The sequence below is a fragment of the Palaemon carinicauda genome, chromosome 2 (genome assembly GCF_036898095.1).
Source record: "Palaemon carinicauda isolate YSFRI2023 chromosome 2, ASM3689809v2, whole genome shotgun sequence".
Lineage (NCBI taxonomy): Eukaryota > Metazoa > Arthropoda > Malacostraca > Decapoda > Palaemonidae > Palaemon > Palaemon carinicauda.
The window spans coordinates 69,667,778-69,673,793 of record NC_090726.1 but is presented as its reverse complement, the minus strand read 5'-3'; positions in this window follow the sequence as shown (position 1 = coordinate 69,673,793).

Genomic DNA, 6,016 nt, shown 5'->3' with positions numbered 1-6,016 from the left:
GTACCTAGATACTGAATAGGATCTCTTGCCTGTGAAAGGGCATATCTTAATTTCACAATTCAAACCATGGAGCTATATTGAGACCTTTTTGTGATATTGTGTAAACTCCTCAATATCATAAACTGAGACCAAAGGCTGTGCAAGAACCTTTGGTTAGCAGAATGCACAGGTACTGACAGTCTGCTTGCAGCACATTCAAATGACCAGTACTTCATCACACAAAAATCATTGCCAGACAGTAATGGGTGGTGAATGTGCAGGGATCTGACAACAAACAATGTTACAATTTCACTTTTAACTTTCTGGCTCCGTTACTTTGTTCATGGGCAAAGTTGAATACCAATGTCTACACAAGTGAAATTCGAGCTTTGAAATTTAGTAGATTGCAGTCCGAAGCAGTACAAAATCATTGTCATAGGGAGCAGCAAGATTAAAAAGAAAATGAGGAAATTGGAAACTGGAAGATTTGTAGTATTATAATTACCCTGTACTCGCTAAACTGCAACCGTAGCTGGAAAAGCAGGATGCTATAAGCCAAGGGGCCCCAACAGGGAAAATAGCCCAGTGAGGAAAGAAAACAAGGGAAAGTAAAATATTTTATGAACAGTAACATTAAAATAAATATTTCCTATATACACTAAAAACTTAACAAAACAAGAATCTATCTATCTATATAACAAGGAACTTCCCCCATTTTTGGGGGGTAGCCGACATCAAAAAAATGAAAAAGGGGACCTTTCTTCTCTACGCTCCTCCCAGCCTGACGAGGGACTCAACCGAGTTTGGCTGGAACTGCTATGGTGCCACAGCCCACCCTCCCCCGGTACACAATGAAGCTTCATAAGCTGAATCCCCAACTACTGCTACCTAAGATAGAATAGTGTGCCCGAGTGTACCCGCAAGCAAGAGAATTTTAACCCAATACAGTGGAAGACCATGGTACAGAGGCTATGGCACTACCTAAGGCTTAGAGAATAATGGTTTCGATTTTGGAGTCCCTCTCCTAGAAGAGCTGCATACCATAACTAAAGAGTCCTTTCTACCCTTACCAAGAGGAAAGTGGTAAATGAACAATTACGGGGCAGTAGTTAACCCCTTGGGTGAAGAAGAATTGGTAATGTCAGGTGTATGAGGATAGGAGAATATGTAAAGAATAGGCCAGGCTATTCGGTGTACAGTATGTGTAGGCAAAGGGACAATGAACGGTAACCAGAGAGAAGGATCCATTGTAGTACTGTCTGGCCAGTCAACGGACCCAATAACTCTAGCAGTAGTATTTCAGCGAGTGGCTGGTTCCTTTGCCAACCTACTACCACTGTAACAATTATTCTTACAAACCTCCCATGATGTTCATATTGGTTTGTCCCTGAAGAAAAGGAAAACTAAAAAAATCCGTTTCTTCACTTACTGCCCAAAAGGGTAACATACAGTGACTGATGCCAATTTGAGGTAAGGCCTGGTGCTACCAACTTATTTCTTGTGTAGGCTATTTTTACCCTGTCAGCTTTTACAAAGTTCTGTAAACCATAGATTTTATTTTTTACAAGTTTTCAAGAATTTGAATACCGTATCTTGTGAATGTTGCTTTTTTAGTTAAAGTAACTGAGAACAGAAGTAGAATATAAGGTATATATAAAGGAACTCATTATTGATCACTATTAAACTTATTTGTTTACGACTTTCATAGGTTATTTAGAATCGCCTCCACAATGAAGTTAGTAATTCCTTATTAGTGTTAAGGGGAGCCTACCAGAATATTTTTTGGACGAATATCTTTCAAATGAGGAAAATACCCCAAAGTCATCTATGGCATCCTATCTGTCATGGTGACAATTTCTATGGCAAAATATTAATAAATAATGGAGATGTGAAAAATTCAAAGACTTGACCCCCTCGGTTTTCAAAGATGACAGTATGTACCTTAGATTTGACGACTTTATTTTTGGACATATTTTTGAAATTAAAAAAAATTTGTAAATTCATCTATTGCATCATATCTATCATTAAAACTTTTTTTTTATGTATTTTACACCAGACACATTTCATGCAATGAGTGCCATACGTTATACCTGAGTGCAAAAAGACAAAAAAGCTTTTCTTGGTTTCACTTTTCCCATTCAAATGCTTATAACTTAATTATTTAGAATCAAATTTCAAAGATATATACACTATTTTAAAGATAAAAACTGTTATTTTTGTTGGGAATAGATTTTTTATCAATTAAAAAAAAGTGTGTATTAGAGAAATATTCATATAAATTTTTTCTTTCCAATTGTCGAAAAATATGTCCGTATATACTCTCTATGTCAGTGAGTTGTATTGCAAAAGAAATGATACCTGACTGATTGCAATAATTACAGAGGCATCAAACTTATGTCAGTCGTCATGAAAATATATAGCATGCTTAGTCTAAAGACTTGAGAAAGAGTGATGAAAAGCTGAGAGATGAACAAGCAGGATTTAGAAACGGTAGAAGCTGTACTGACCAAACTTTCATCTTGAGACATGTACAGCAATACGTAGAATATAGAAGTCAACTTTTAATGGTATTTGTGGACTATGAAAAAGTCTTTGATAGTGTGCACCGACCAGTTTTGTGGTGAGTCCTGTGTTATGGAATTCCTCTTAAATATGTAAATTTGATTAAGTCTGTTCATGAGCATAGGAAATGGAAAGTTAATGTTAGTGGAGTCCTATCAAAGGAATTTCCAGTGAACAGGGGAATACTCCATGGGAATATGTTGTCGCCTATGTTGTTTATCCTCCTCATGGATTTTGTAATGTGTAGAACAGTTGGAGATGGTGGAGAATGATTGGACTGGATTTATAATAGGAAATTAGCTCACCTAGAGTATGCTGATGTTGCTGTCCTAAGTAGCAGAACACCACAGAATTTGCAATGCTTGCTTACCAGAATGCATGAAATATTGCACGAGGTTGGTCTAAAAAAAAATAGAAAGACAGATGATGAGAATGCAATATGCAATGGAAGATGAAATGTTGGAAGGAGAAAGGATTAATGAGGTAGAATCATTAAAGTATTTAGGAACTATGATTTCTAATACAGGGTCTTTAGAATTTTAGTTTAATGAAAGATTGGAAAAACTAAATCAGACAATGGCTAGGTTAAGTAAAATTTGGAAATCAAATTGCCTGAAATTACATATAAAAATCAGACTACTTATCAGTTTAATGAGATCGGTGTTACTGTATGGACATGAGTCGTGTTATGACAATGAAACAATCTCCAAAAGATTTAGTTGATTTGAGAACAAAGCCCTTGTAAGAATATAGGGAATAAATTGTATGACAATATTAGAAATGAAACTATAAGAGATTACTCACGTGTGCCATATGTGGATGAAATCATGTTGAAGGGTATATGTAGTTGGTTTGGCCATGCTCTTTGCACTCCCCCATAGAGATTAGTTCACCAAACTTTTAACTGGGCTCTACAAGGCACTAGAAGAGTTGGAAGACCCAGACCTACATGACTGAGAACTATGAAGCCTGAAGTGGGAGATGATAAGTGGAGAAGTACAGTATTGAATTAAAAGCTCAAGATAAGAGACGACGGGCAAAATCTAACAAAGGCCCTTTACGTTAAGAGGCGTAGAGATGATGATGAATTGAATAATTATAATTGATAGAAGCTAAAGTTAATTTTGAAATTTTCTCCCATTCGGAAAGAGGTGAATATAGAAGATAGCTCTGCTTAGAGGATTTGATTTCTAGTTTTTTTTTTTTTTTTTTTTTTTTTTTTTTAAGTGGTGTGAGGTCTTAAGAACTTTTCTGTTGAAGGCTAGAACAGAGAATGCAGAATTATTATTATTACTACTAGCTAAGCTACAACCCCAGTTGGAAAAGAAGGATGCTATAAGCACAAGAGCTGCAACAGTGAAAAATATCCCAGTGAGGAAATGAAATAAACTATATGAGAAGTTATGAACAATTAAAATGAAATATTTCAAAAACAGTAATAACATTAAAGCAAATCTTTTATAAATAAACTATAAAAAGACTCATGTCAGCCTGTTCAACATGAAAACATTTGCTGCAAGTTTAAATTTTTGAAGTTGTACCAATTCAACCACCTGATAAGGGAGATCATTCCATAGCTGGAATAAAAATTCAAGAGTACTCTGTAGTATTGAGCCTCATGATGTCTAGTATTATGAACAGGATTGTACTGTCTGGGAAGATTTGAATGTAAAAGGATGGTCAGAATTATGAGAAATATTACGCAACATACATATCGAACTAATTGAATGATAGTGCCGAAGATCAATATCTAGATCGGGAAAAAGAAATTTTAATAGACTGCAAGTTCCTGTCCAACGAATTACGATGAAAATCAGCAGCTGGAGACCAGGCAAGAGAACAATAATCAAAACAAGGTAGAATGAAAGAAATAAAACACTTCTTCAGAATAGAATGATCCCAAAAATCTTGAGACTTTCTCAATAAGACATTTTTTTGTGCAATTGAAGAAGACACAGACTTAATGTGTTTCTCAAATGTTAACTTGCTGTCAAGAATCACACCTAAAATTTTAAAAGTCATACAGAATTAAAGAAACATCATCAATGCTGAGATCTGTGTTGAGGAACACTACCCTGAGGAACAACAGATATCACATTCCTATACTCGCTATAGTGCCCATCAACAACCCTTTGGGGTCTATTACTTAAGAATTTAATAATAATGTTTATAAAAGACTCTTTCACTCACAATTGTTTGAGTTTGGAAACAAGGGCCTCATAATTAACACGGTCAAAGGCAGCACTGAAAACAAGGCCAATCATACGAACTTTATGACCACAATTAAGAGATTTCTGTACAGCATTGGAGATTGTAAGAAGAGCATCATATGCTCAAAGGTCTGTATGAAAGCCAGATTGCAAACTACGGAACAGATTACCTTCAGCAAACCTATTTAGACGTTCATAAATTTTAGATATGGGAGTTAGGGAAATTGGGAAGTAATCAGTTGGACTTGAGCTACCACAAACACATTTACATAGTGGAATAACATTACCAATTCTCCAAGTACTAAAAGCTCATATTATTGCTAAATTGTGGAAAATAACAGATAACTTTGGAGCTAAGAAGTCTGCAGTCTTTATAACAAACAAAGGAAAATTACCATTTGAGTCTACACCTCCATGATCATCAAGGTCCATCAAGGGAGCTTTAATTTCACGCGATCGAAAAACTAAATTATTTAGTTTAACCTCAGGAAAACAGGAATAAGGAAAATTAAGTTTCTCATTACTCTGTTTACTGACAAACATATCAGCTAAAAGGGTTGCCTTTTTCTTTAGACAGGGAGTGACTGAGCCATCTGGTCTAAGTACAGGAGTAACTTGTATCTACATCAAAGAGTGCAGATTTAAGGGTAGCCCACCACTTATGCTCCTGGTTGTACCAGAAAGGGTTTCTTTTAATGTTTAAATTGTATTTCTTTTCAGTTGAAGCATAAACTCTCTGAGCAAAAGCTCTAAACTAAGTATAGTTATTCCAAGTAAAATCTGATTGGTTACCCTTCAAAAGATGATAGGCCTCCTGCTTCTCTAAATAAGCACGCCTACAATCATCATTGAACCTTGGTGTTTCTGATACCTTAGCACACAAGAAGGGATACACCTATCAATTATGTTGACTAGATTCTCATTCAGAGAAACAACAGGATCAACACTATTATACAATTGTGACATAATCAAGCCCAAAAGATCACTCAAAATGCCATTCCAGTCAGCTTGAGATTTTATTCAAATCTTACATGAGTATGATACATCAAGGACTAGCTTGTCAGTGTTCACCACTAATGAAATCAAGGCATGATTAGATGTCCCAACTGGAGAACCAACCTTATTTGTTATAACGCCAGGGGAGTCAGTGTATACGAGGTCCAAGCAGTTATCATACCTGTGAGGAGCTTCATTTATGATTTGCTCATAGCCTGATTCAGAGGCAAAGTCCAAAGCTCTTAAATCTTTGGCGATCAGAAGGAGAA